The sequence below is a fragment of the Brassica napus genome, chromosome C6, assembly GCF_020379485.1.
Source record: "Brassica napus cultivar Da-Ae chromosome C6, Da-Ae, whole genome shotgun sequence".
NCBI classification, from domain to species: Eukaryota; Viridiplantae; Streptophyta; class Magnoliopsida; order Brassicales; family Brassicaceae; genus Brassica; species Brassica napus.
In genome coordinates, this window is record NC_063449.1 from 32,582,145 (window position 1) to 32,596,041 (window position 13,897).

General features: G+C 41.6%; 1 long non-coding RNA gene across 1 annotated transcript; it reads right to left on the reverse strand.

The window, feature by feature from the left end:
* Positions 1–664: 664 nt before the first annotated feature.
* Positions 665–1,347, reverse strand: LOC125589272. Its single transcript, XR_007325461.1, has 2 exons — positions 1,107–1,347; positions 665–998 (listed from the first exon to the last, which is right to left on the reverse strand). It is a non-coding gene; the product is annotated as an uncharacterized LOC125589272 (long non-coding RNA).
* Between the last annotated feature and the right edge of the window lie 12,550 nt (positions 1,348–13,897).

The window sequence follows — 13,897 nt, forward strand, 5'->3', positions numbered from 1 at the left end:
CATCACTTCAGCAACTACTCCGCGCGTGCTTTTTAGTGTGTTTACTGCAGCTGGAACCAGTTGTTCCTCTGCATTGCTTCCGCCAGAAGTGGGCTGCTCAGCAGCGGCTGTTGCATTCGATGCACCAGGGTGGATTGAGAGGTTGTCATCACCTCAGATGATCTGGTCAGTAGCTGTTTTCTCACCATCTAAGAAGTTGCAGGTGATACCTCTAGGATAGTTGTGCCTTGCCTGTTTTAAATGAAAAACGTTAAGCTTCATGTCAATAAAGAGGTGTGCAAAGTATGAACTGAATTTGGGCTGTATCAACATCAAATGTTGCTGTAGAGAGACGATGGTGGCGATCCAACATGAGTGCAAGAGTGAAGGTCTGATGTATTGAGGAGAAATTGAACTCAGTTTGCTTCAGCTGGAACGTGTATGTCTTCCCCACAATTTCTTGTATAAATCGTGGGACCTCTGCATCTAAAGGATCTCCAACACCAGCACCATGCATAACGACAGATCTTTATATATAGATATATATATTCTGTCATTTATGTTTCACTATATTCTAGCCGATAGTTACAGGGTGGTGACAGATCATCATCATATTAATTAAGATCGGAAGCTTAGAACACTATTAACATGAGTTTACGATCAGAATCACACTGAGAAAGAAATATAATCAACAAACAATTTATAAATTGATATGAAAATGAGTTAAGAACACTTTGACATGAGTTTAGTTTAAGAACAATATGAACATGATTTAGAAAAAAACAAAATCATTAAGAACACTATTAATAGAAGTTTACGAACAGAAACACCTAACAAAGATCTAAATTCAAAACCTTGCTAATGTTAAGATTACACGCCGAAATAGTTTAACCTAACTATGACCACCAATTCAAAAACAGTATGAGAATATCCACGCCGATCCGCGTTTGAGGTTTCAGGCTTTCCAGCATCTGAGCAATCTCACCTCCATGGTTGAAGAACAACGGCCTGACTACAAACTTCAAATCGGAAAAAAAAAGATCGATGAATCAGCCATTTCAGAGAAAACGGTTTTTTACTGTTTCCACAAGTTTAGATGATGATGATGTTCAAGGAAAAAGGCTTACCTTTTATAGAAGTAGATACCGAGGGGTCATGGAGTCAAGGAGTATGATGAATCAATCAGGCGAAACGTTTCCGTTGATTAGATGAGAAGAGAAAACGCCGGGATCGAAGATTCACAAATCTGGTTTGTTTTGGGCTGAATCAAAGAACACGAAACCCTAAAAATCTGGTTTCATTGTTTTGGGCTGAATCAAGGGAATAAGACCCACTACATATGAGAAACAAATAATTGAAATGCTGCAACCCAATGCCACTTTCATGAAACGCAGAGTTTGGCTAAGAAGAGACACGTGTCATGCTCTGGTGAATCTATTTAGTGACATGGCAGCTTATGAGTAGAGAATCACTCTGCTTTATATTATTAGATTAGATGTCTACTATTTAATATGGTAATCAAACCGTATATATCCAAAATCACATATCTAGTTAAAATAATATAATATTATTAATATAAATTATAGGTATAAATTATAAAATAGTTTAAAATTGAAATTAAATAATCAATGAATTATTATAATATATTTGCTTCATAAATATTTATATTCTTGCACAAGCACATAACAATCATATAGTAATATGTATAGGGGTAACAATGTCACAAATAAATATACAGAGTGGTCAAAATAGTTATAATTGGTAGATAGCTAAATAGTCAAAAGTTGTTTGATAGGAGTCCCAATTTATCTTAATACATACTATATAACAAAAAAAAATTACTAGCTTTACTATAAAATTAACATAATTTAATAAAATAATAACTTTTATAAATATTTTTTAGTTCAAGTAATACTATAAATATATATATTTAGAACATATACATATATATATACTAAACTAAAAGTTAATTTAATATTATTTGTTTTCATACTCAAAATTAAAATATCATCACTATCATCCAAACTATTTTACTACATCAAACATGTCTAAATTTATAAAGAGTTTTAAATGTGGTAATTTATTTAGAGCATCTCCAAAAGTGGCAAAACTTCATATTTGAAGTTGGCAAAACTTCATATTTGAAGTTTGAGGGTGGATCTCTCCAAAAGAAAATTTTCAAATTCAATTTTAAAAGATTATATTTTAGAAACTCTATAAGTTGATAAATTAATAAACACTATAGATTAATAAATTTTCTCGGTCCTAAGTTGGGCCAATGTAAAATACACGATTCAATAAGATAATAAAATAATAGTATTTTAAAAAATTTAAGGTAAATATATGGTCTCATTAAGATCATAGTTTAATAACTACTATAGATAAAATTATATAAATATACACAAAGCATCTGGTTGTTTATTTTCTTCAAAATAAAATTCATCTCTAATTTTATATTTCATTTTATTGAACAACATATAAAAGTGATTGTATGTTATGATATGTTTCAACATATATAAAATAAACTTTTTCTTTCTTTTGCAATTAAATATGAATGCCTTCAGTCAAAAAAACATATATAAAATATTGAACAAAAAAACCAAACAAGCTCTGTGAGGTCCAATGTCTAACCCGTGGGCTACAGGTAGCCGCTCCTCCGCCTCGCCTCCGTCGTCTTGTACCTCCGGTGATAAGAGAAACCTCATCCCCCCAGATCCACCTGACCCTCTCTCCCATCTTCCCTTAGCTCAGTACCCTCCTCTCTTCCCAACCATCCCTTCCCGCCGTTCCAGAGCAATAGCTTCCTCAACTGTTGCTCCTCTACTCTCCACCCCAACTGTCCAGCAGATCTCTGCTAGTCTCTCTTCAACTGATATTGCTCCCTACAATATCGATACTGAAATGGTTTTGTAAAACGCATCTGATGTAGGTCCATAAACCAGATCTGAAGCAACTGTTGATAACACAATAGTTCCTCGGACCCAATCAACAACTACTGTAGCTAGCTCTACATATCTGACTAATACCTCGTCTGAAAACTTTACTGTACTGCCGCCAAAGCCTACCTCCCCAATCCAAACAAATAAAGCGTCCTCCTCATTCACAACTGTTGCTAGTGTCTTTTCTGATGCTGCTCCTCTGCCTTCTGAACAAACCACAACCCCCCCTCCTCCTACCTCTGTTCGCCCTCAAACCTCTGTTAACCCTCCGCCCCTTCCTTCCAACCCTATTCTTGTGGAAAACATTCGCAGATTTGAAGACAAAACCCTTAAAAGAATAGCACCCGCTACCATCTCAGCGTCGGGAAGACCGACTGTCATGATTCCAGATACTGTCTTCCAAAAGGGAACTGATCTGCACAAGGACTTCATTGTCTGTGTTTTCAATGGCAGATCCCTCCCCTTCAGTCAGATACAAAGTGTTCTTAATCACTTATGGGGTAAGGGAAAGAGATTGGAGATTCATAACAATCCTTCTTCCCGAACTGTTCTCGTTCGCATTACGAGCGATTACTTGAAGCAAAAAATCTTGGAAAAAGGATACTGGTATGTTGGTGATTCCTTGTTCCACACTCAGCAGTGGACATCTACTACGAAGTCTACGGCACCATCCTTCTCATCAATCAAAATTTGGGTGCACCTTACTGGTATTCCTCTTGATCTCCGACACCAGGATGGTCTCAGTCTGGTAGCGGGCCTTGTAGGTGAACCTAAAGAAACAGATGATTTCACAAAGAACCTTGTTAGCCCTACTCTTGCGCATGCCAAAGTGGAAGTTGATCTAACCAAACCTTTACCTGATGTTGTTGAATTCACTAGACAGACGGGAGAGGTTGTTGAAGTTCTTGTCACTTATCCTTGGCTTCCTCCTTCTTGCTCCCATTGTAAAGAGCTAGGGCATATCGCGAAGAATTGCCTCCTTATTCCTCCCCCTCAGAAGGCTCCCCCCCCTCCTGCACCGCGAACCAAAATTCCTCATGCCCCCAAAGAACCACCAGTAGCCAATCATCACCATTCGCCCCCATCAAAAACTCCTGCCAAACCTTCAGCTAAAACAACACCAAAAACTCCAATTCCCATTAATCCTCCCATCGCTCATTTAACTGCTACAACTACTCTCTCTATAAAGCCGAGTCCCTTCATGCCTCAACTTGATCCTACTTTTGCTGTACCTCTTTCAAACCCCTTAGAATCCCCCTCTGCTGGCTGTTCTTCTTCCTCTTTCTCCACCCCTAAAAAATTAAAAGCAAAAAGTTTATCAATTCTAAACACTACTACACCCATTTCATTCTCATCTGCCAATCACCCTACCCTCAATATACCTAGCCCCTCCTATCAACCTTCCCTAAAACGCTCCCATTCTGACCCCTCTATCTCACCCCCGAACTCCTTAAGCCTCCTTTCCAGCTCCTCCAAACCCCTCATTTACCCTCCCTCCTCTAACCATTTCTCTCTTTTGGCCACCTTAGACTCCTCCCATCCTATGGGTGAGTCTAACCCCTCTTCTTAATGTGTACAAAACTATTTTTTTGGAACGTCTGGGGTATAAATGACCCGGGCAAGCACACCCCTTTTTGTGATTGGATTCGATTCCATAAACCCTCTTTTGGTGTACTACTAGAAACCCATATTAAAGATCAGAATGTTGCTAACCTTATGTCTACTCTGTGTCGGGGATGGCGATACGCATCTAATCATGACTCTGATGAAGATGGTAGAATAATAATTGTCTGGAAGGATGATGTTAGTGTCACGGTCATGCACCAGTCAAGACAATCCATGACCTGTCAAGTTACTCTTCCGTCTACTGCTCCTTTTATCTACACTGCAGTCTACGCTTCAAACTTCAGAATGGAGAGGATTGATTTATGGGTTGAGCTCCTGAATGTCTTTTAGACATTCGATCTCCACCTTCAACCTTGGATTGTGGGAGGCGATTTTAATGCGATCATGCATCCCTCGGAACACTCCCTCATGGAAGTATGCATTACTACTCCGCAGATGCAAGAGCTCAAAGACTGCTTGCAGCAGCTAGAGGTCTTTGATATGAGATTTCAAGGTCCTCTCTTCACGTGGAGTAATCACTGTCCTGAGAGCCCCATAGCCAAGAGGCTGGACCGCTTGCTAGTCAACCCCAATGTCATCTCCATATTCCCTAACTGCTCAGCCACTTTCCACCCTACCCTTTTCTCAGACCATAGCCCTTGCATCCTTGACCTAGCTCACCACCTCCCTCTTGCTGGAACCAAGCCATTCCGATTCTATAATTATCTTATCCGTCACCCCTCGTATCACCAATTGGTACTTGAGACATGGAGTCAAGCCGGAAGTCCGGCCCTGAACCTCACAAAACTGAGCTGGAAGCAAAAGAGTGTTAAGGGAGTGTTAAAAAAACTAAACCGAGAGAATTTTTCAAATATACGAGTGAGGGTTTTAGAAGCTAACAGTTTGTTACAATCTGTGCAGGTACAAGCTCTAACTGATCCCTCCACTGTTAATTTTCAAGAAGAAAGACGCCTCCATGAGAGTTGGGTCTTCCTTCGTGGTATATAAGTGAGCTATTTTCGACAAAAGTCAAGGATCAACTGGCTGCTTGAAGGATATCGGAACACCGCCTACTTCTTCAGGATTTTTCAAACTCGGTGTAGCTACAACTCCATAGATCCTTCGCTCTGGCCTCGGGGATCATCATTACGGACCCTCGCATGATGAGTCTGCATGCTATCACTCACTTCCGTAATATTTTGGGGCCTGACATAGTAGTTGTTCCTCCAATTTACTCATCTCCGGCTTGGTTTGGGTTGTTAACATCATTCTCTCCCAGTGATGCTCAGATCTCCTCCATGATTACGATTCCATCTACTAAGGAAATAACTTCGCTACTCTTCAAACTGAACCCCAACAAGGCGCCTGGCCCCGATGGTCTAACCTCAGCTTTCTACAAATCTTCTTGGAGCTTTCTTGGGCAAGAAGTTGTGGCAGCAACAACCCATTTCTTCCATCACTCTTTTATGCCCTCTTCTACCAACTCAACTATCTTCGCTCTCGCTCCAAAGTTCCCTGGTGCTTCTCTCATCTAGAATATAGACCTATCAGTTGCCTTAACACCCTCTACAAGCTGGTAGCAAGGCTCCTGGTGCGGCGGCTGAAGCCAATTCTCCCAACCTTAATTGTCCCTAACCAAACGGCTTTTGTCAAGGACAGGCTGATAGTGGAGAACACAACACTAGAAGGGGAATTGGTAAATGGTTACCATCGCAGACAAGGGCCCAAAAGAATCACTATCAAGGTGGACATAGCGAAAGCCTTCGACAGCATCTCCTGGGAATTTCTTCTCAACTGTCTACAAGGACTTCATGTTCCCTCTCAGCTCATAGGATGGCTCAAAGCGTGTGTCTGCTCCACAAACTTTACTATTGGCTACAATGGCATGATCCATGGATATTTCAAAGGCAATCGAGGTCTCCGGCAAGGGGATCCCCTCTCCCCATACCTTTTTGTTATTGCAATGAATATCCTGTCTATCATGTTGAACAATGCGGCTGCTGACCTACGGATTAAGTATCACCATAAATGCTCATCCTCAAGGCTCACACACTTATGCTTTGCAGATGATCTCCTGATCTTTATAGACGGCTCCATTGACTCTGTGCAGAATGTTCTTCAGGTTCTAAAAGAGTTTGAGCTACGCTCTGGTCTAGCAGTGAGTGTACAGAAAAGATGTTTCTTTGCGTCTGGCCTGTCACAGCAAGAAGTTGACTCTATCAAAGCTTCGACGGGCATTCCAAATGGTCTCCTCCCTGTGCGATACCTTGGTGTCCCCTTATGTACAAAGAAGCTCACTCTCTCCAACTGTGAGGTCCTGCTACAACAAATCAAGGCAAAATTCAACTTGTGGACAGTTAAGACCCTATTATTTGCGGGAAGATTATTGCTAATCAAAACTGTCATTGCGGGGATAACAAACTTTTGGTTCTCTAACTTCTTACTTCCTAAGGCGTGTATTGCAAGGATAAACTCTCTCTGTGGGATGTTTCTGTGGAAAGGCTCTATAGAGGGATATCACACTGCTAGAGTATCTTGGGAGACGGTAACGAAATCGCGAGAAGGCAGGGGACTAGGAATCAAAGATTTGGGGACATGGAACAAAGCTTGCTGTCTTAAGCTAATTTGGATGCTGTTCTTCCAAGGAGGGTCAGTATGGGTAGCTTGGTTCAAGACAGAGATCCTAAATGGCAACCTATCTAACTACTGGACGGTAAACACGAGCCCATCAAATTCTTGGTTGGCCAACAAATTAATTAAGATGAGAGGGGAAGTATATACCTGGATAGGGCTGAGAGTTGGGAATGGAGTGAATTGTCGCTTCTGGATTGATAACTGGTTATCGCTTGGATCACTCAAAGATTACTTTGCACTGAATGCGTCCTCGAGGCAAGGTATTCCCCTGTCCGCTACTCTGTCTGATTTAAATTGAGCTGGAGATTGGAATCTCCCTCAGCCTCGATCGGAAGCAATGTTGCAGGCGCATATAGCATTGACTACGATATCACTGGTGGAAGAAGAGGACAGTCATGAGTGGGTAGTTACTGGTGTACCTACAGGGAGGTACAAAACCTCACTGATTTACTGGAAATTGAAGGGTGAAGAACAGACGGTGCCTTGGGCGAAGATTGTTTGGACAAAGGGTGGGATTCCTAAGTATAACTTCTGTTGGTCAAAAATCAACGCATGCAAGTTGGTGATTGTGAAGAACACGTTTTTTTTTTGTTTTTTGGTTGGTAAGTTTGGTTGTTACACCAACTCACCACCAACTCACAAATCCCCCTCCTATAAATACATGCATGAAGGAGGAGGGGAAATTCATCCCAAACAAGAAAAACAGAGAGAAGAAGAAGAGAAGAAGAAGAGAAAAAACGTGAGAGAGAGAGAGAAAAAAAAAAAATTTCTTTTTTCACAAATATCTTCCGTAAGAAATTACGAGTAATTTCTGATTGTATTTGGGATCGGGGTTGAGTTGAGAGCTTGTAAACATTTCCCGGTGATAATAAAAAGATCTGTAGCAGGTCCGGAGACGTAGGCAAAAGTTGGCCGAACTCTGTTAACAATTTTGTGTGTGTTTTCCCGCTCCCATAAATTCCGCAAATTCTGGTTTTCCGCAAAATTTGACCGCGTATTTCCTAACAACTGGTATCAGAGCTTGAGTTACGGTGATCGGTTAAATTTTTTTTTTGCGGAGTTACTATTCACGTGAACAGTAATTCGTGAATAGTAAATTTTGTCGGTAACATCGGTTTGTCGACGTAGGTGTTCTAATACACGGTGGTTCCAGAAACGATGGGAGGCGAAGACGGTTCAGCGCACAGTATCGGGAAATTTGACGGTACAGATTATGCATTTTGGAGAATGCAAATTGAAGATTATCTGTACGGAAAGAAGCTTCATCAACCGCTGAGCAAAACGCCTGAGAAGATGGATCAGGATGAGTGGGAGCTCCTTGACAGACAAGTTCTGGGTGTTATAAGGTTAACACTGTCGAAGAACGTTGCTCACAACGTTGCGAAGGAGAAGACCACAGAAGGGCTCATGAAAGTTCTCTCTGATATGTATGAGAAACCTTCGGCAAACAATAAGGTGTTTCTCATGAAGAAACTCTTTCATCTGAAGATGGAAGAAGGTGGCCTGGTTGCCGCACATGTGAACGAGTTCAACACGATTGTCAACCAACTATCATCAGTTGAAATCGAGTTTGAAGATGAAGTGCGGGCACTGATTTTGTTGGCATCTCTGCCAAATAGTTGGGAGCCAATGAGGGCAGCGGTTAGTAACTCTGTGGGTACTCAAAAGCTCAAATTCAATGATGTTAGAGATCGTATCCTTGCTGAGGAAGTTTGAAGGATAGACTCTGGGGAGGCATCAACGAGCTCTGCTTTCAACGTGGAAAACAGAGGGAGAAACCCAGATAGAAATAACCGGAGTAATGGCAGATCGAAGTCAAGGAATGGACGGGGTCAGTCCAAATTCAGACAGCCTGCAGAGTGCTGGAATTGTGGAAAGACATGCCACATTAAGAAGAATTTCTGGGCACCACCGAAGAAGGAAGACAACACTAGAGGCGGAGCCAATGAAGTGACACGTGAAATCGCTGATGCATTGGTAGTGTCTGTTGATTCTCCGAGGAAAAGTGAAGCTCGTGATGCAGCTGAAAATAACACCAAAGCGTCAATCTCCTATGTTGATAGCCCAGTCGATTCATAGGTTCTTGACTCAGGAGCGTCATTCCACACCACACCGCACCATAACATCATGGAAAATTATGTTGCGGGAAATTACGGAAAGGTATATCTTGCTGATGAATTACCTTTGGACATAGTTGGTATTGGAGATATCAACCTGAAGATGTCAGACGGACGTGTGTGAAAGATTACGAAGGTCAGACATGTGCCAAAGTTGATGCGAAATCTGATCTCAGTAGGTCAACTTGATGATACGGGGCACGATGTTAATTTTGGTGGTGGAGCCTGGAGAGTCAGAAAAGGTTCCATGGTGGTTGCTAGAGGTCATAAAAGAGGTACTCTTTATATGACGACGAGCTATGAAGACACTGTTGCTGTTGTTGAGGATGCCAAACAGACCAAGTTGTGGCATTGTAAATTGGGGCACATGAGTGAGAAAGGGATGAAACTCATGGTGGCAAATGGCGCTCTTCCGGATCTGAAGACGGTGGATCATCAGATGTGTGAAAGCTGCATCCTCGGGAAACAGAAACGAGTTAGTTTCTTTAAAGGAGGAAGAGAGCCAAAATCTGAGAAGTTGGAGCTGGTACACACTGATGTGTGGGGACCCGCTCCTGTTGCATCGCTGGGAGGTTCGTACTACTATGTGACCTTTATCGACGACTCCACAAGAAAAGTGTGGGTTTAGTTCATGAAGAACAAGCATGAAGTGTTCTCGGTTTTCAAGAGATGGAAAACCATGGTTGAGGTTGAGACGAATCTCAAGTTGAAGTGTCTAAGGTCTGATAATGGTGGTGAGTATATCAGCGGCGAGTTCACGAGATACTGCGCTGATAACGGGATCAAGATGGAGAAGACTATTCCTGGAACGCCTCAACAGAATGGAATAGCGGAAAGGATGAACCGAACCTTGAACGAGCGTGCAAGGAGCATGAGATTGCACTGTGGATTACCAAAGACGTTTTGGGCAGATGCAATCAGTACTGCAGCCTACTTAATCAACAGAGGACCGTCTGTGCCGTTGGGATTTAAGATCCCTGAAGAAGTTTGGAGCGGAAAGAAAGTAAACCTTTCTTATCTAAAGGTGTTTGGTTGCTTAGCTTATGTTCACATTGACGATGCTGCAAGAAGTAAACTTGACTCGAAGTCTAAAAAGTGTTACTTCATCGGTTATGGTGACACGGAGTTTGGTTACCGGTTTTGGGATGACGAAAATCGGAAGATCATCCGCAGCAAAAATGTTGTGTTCAACGAAGAAGCGTTGTACAAGGATAAGCTAAGAGAAGGCTCGAAAAGGAAAGAGCTTGGAGCTGTTGACTTAGATGATATCCTGACACCAGGGTTGCCACAGGATACCGCAACAGCAGAAGAAGAAATCTCTCAAGACGAGAGTGGTGAGGCTGAAGAAAGTGATGATTCTGAAGTGGTCCCATATACACCAGTCACAGAGTTACGACGGTCAAGCAGAATCATCAGAAAGCCAGTAAGATTCTCTCCATCGCTCAACTACATTCTGCTTACAGACAGAGGCGAGCCTGAATGTTATGAGGAAGCTATGCAAGTTGATGAGTCGATCAAGTGGGAGCTTGCAATGAATGACGAGATGGACTCGTTGTTATCCAATCACACGTGGGAGTTAGCAGATTTGCCTAAGGAGAAAAAGGCATTGCATAACAAGTGGGTCTACTGAATAAAAGAAGAACCAGATGGGAGTAAGCGCTATAAAGCGAGGCTTGTTGTGAAGGGATTCCAACAAAAAGAAGGCGTTGACTACACCGAAATCTTCTCTCCTGTAGTCAAGATGGTGACCATTAGAACGGTTCTTGGGCTGGTAGCACAAGAAGATCTGCATCTTCAACAGATGGATGTGAAGACGGCATTTCTTCACGGTGATTTGGATGAGGAAATTTATATGAAGCAACCCGAAGGCTTTGAGATCAAAGGGAAGGAAAGCCTTGTTTGCAAGCTGAAAAGGAGTTTGTACGGCTTAAAACAAGTTCCAAGACAGTGGTATAAACGGTTCGACAACTTTATTAAAGGCGTTGGTTTCTTGAGGTGTGAAGCTGACCACTGTTGTTACTTCAAGACGCTTGAAGAGTCCTACTTGATATTGCTCCTATATGTCGATGACATGCTGATAGTAGGAGCAGACTTGTACGAGATCAATAGCTTGAAGACGAAACTCTCAGAAGAGTTTGCGATGAAAGACCTTGGAGAAGCTAGACAGATTCTAGGGATGAGAATCAGTAGGAGCAAGGAAGGTCTTAAGCTATCACAAGAGGAGTATGTGAAGAAAGTTCTCAAGAGGTTTAACATGGATGACGCGAAGCCAGTTAGTACTCCCCTGGCAAGTCACTTTCGGTTATCCAGAGAACAGTCTCCAAAGACGGAAGACGAGATGGCATGTATGGATAAAGTTCCATATGCTTCTGCTATAGGAAGCCTGATGTACGCGGTGATATGTACAAGGCCAGACATTGCACATGCAGTGGGAGTCGTTAGCAGATTTATGAGCAATCCAGGGAAGGAACATTGGGAAGCCGTTAAGTGGATTTTCAGATATCTAAAAGGAAATCCAAGTTTATCGCTATGTTTCACGAAGTCTAAGACGGGATTGCAGGGATATGTTGATGCTGACAATGGAGGTGACATTGACAGCACGAAGAGCACAACCGGGTATGTCTACACCTTTGGCGGTACTGCAATTTGTTGGGTTTCAAAGTTGCAGAAAATTGTATCTCTATCAAGCTGTGAAGCTGAGTATGTTGCGGTAACGGAGGCAACAAAAGAGATGATATGGCTACAGTCTTTTCTAGAGGAGTTAGGCCATGGCCAAGAGAAAAGTGTGTTGTACTGTGATAGTAAGAGTGCCATCGACTTGGCAAAGAATCCAGTTTACCATGCTCGGACGAAGCACATACATCGTCGATATCATTTCATCAGATCAGCGTTGGAAGATGAAATGTTGGTGCTTGAGAAGATCCCAGGAAGCAAGAATCCAGCAGACATGCTAACGAAGGTCGTGCCGTATGATAAGCTGAGGTTGTGTGTAACCTCAGTTGGCTTGTCAGAGTAACAAGCTGAGAAGACCTGCTACATTGATCAAGGTGTGAAGACAGATTGAAATCAGTCTTCAAGTGGGAGATTGTTGGTCAAAAATCAACGCATGCAAGTTGGTGATTGTGAAGAACACGTTTTTTTTTTGGTTTTTTGGTTGGTAAGTTTGGTTGTTACACCAACTCACCACCAACTCACAAATCCCCCTCCTATAAATACATGCATGAAGGAGAAGGGGAAATTCATCCCAAACAAGAAAAACAGAGAGAAGAAGAAGAGAAGAAGAAGAGAAAAAACGTGAGAGAGAGAGAGAAAAAAAATTTCTTTTTTCACAAATATCTTCCGTAAGAAATTACGAATAATTTCTGATTGTATTTGGGATCGGGGTTGAGTTGAGAGCTTGTAAAAATTTCCCGGTGATAATAAAAAGATCTGTAGCAGGTCCGGAGACGTAAACAAAAGTTGGCCGAACTCCGTTAACAATTTTGTGTGTGTTTTCCCGCTCCCATAAATTCCGCAAATTCTGGTTTTCCGCAAAATTTGACCGCGTATTTCCTAACAACTTCCTCACATGGCTTTTCGTTTTGGATAGATGTCCTACTAGGGACAGCCTTCGAAGTTGGGGACTGCCGGTGGACTCAAAATGTTTGCTTTGTAACTTGGAGGATGAAAGTCGAGATCACTTATACTTCAGGTGCTCCTTCTCATGGCGGGTCTGGTCTGAGATTGCTCGTCGATGTTCTATTGTGCCATCTCAATTGTGGTCGGATACGATCAGCCAGCTGATCTCTCTCCAAGGCAACAAACTGCTCAAGCGTTTAGTTCATCTTTCCTGGCAAGGAGTGATATACTCTTTGTGGCGAGAACGGAATCAAAGACTTCACAATCATTGCTTCCAGACTTCAGACACCATCATCGCCATTATCAATCGGCTAATCGAAGATAAGATCCTTAGTTTCAGAACTGCATCTCCATCGCTCTCCTCCTCTCTCATGCAGATGTGGGTAATGACAGAGGCGACTCCTTGATCACGGCTGCTCAGTTTCCCTTCTTGGATTGGGCCTGGCAAATTAGTATTCTGATTTCAACTATGAGTTTAAATTATGGGTTTTTTTAATGAGTTGGGCAATCTAATGTAGGTGTGACTATAACTCTATGTTTGTAAAACTTTTTCTTTCTTTTGCAATTAAATATGAATGCCTTTAGTCAAAAAAACATATATAAAATAGGGAAATTTGTCAATATTGAACTAAATCTGTAAAGTATTGTCCCCTTAAAACTAAATTAAGGGTGTGATTGGTAGTGGCTGTGAGTGCTCTCTACAACCTCATTTCTTTCTAGAGCACTAAATCTACACCAATCTTGATTTCTATTTTTTTTTAAGTTCACAGCTTTTTTATAAAATCCACAGCACTTCTTTGAAATTATGTCTTTACAATTTCTCTGCAGAGACAAAAACCTACAGCCCATATTTAAAGACTTTTAAAAATTAAAAATTTAAAACCAAAGCAATAAAAACCACGGCAATATTTCTACAGTCAAAAAATGAAATCACAATGAAATCACAGCAGTTACCAATCAACCCCTAACTTTTCGCATATTGGCAAATTTCCCTTAAAAAAAAAG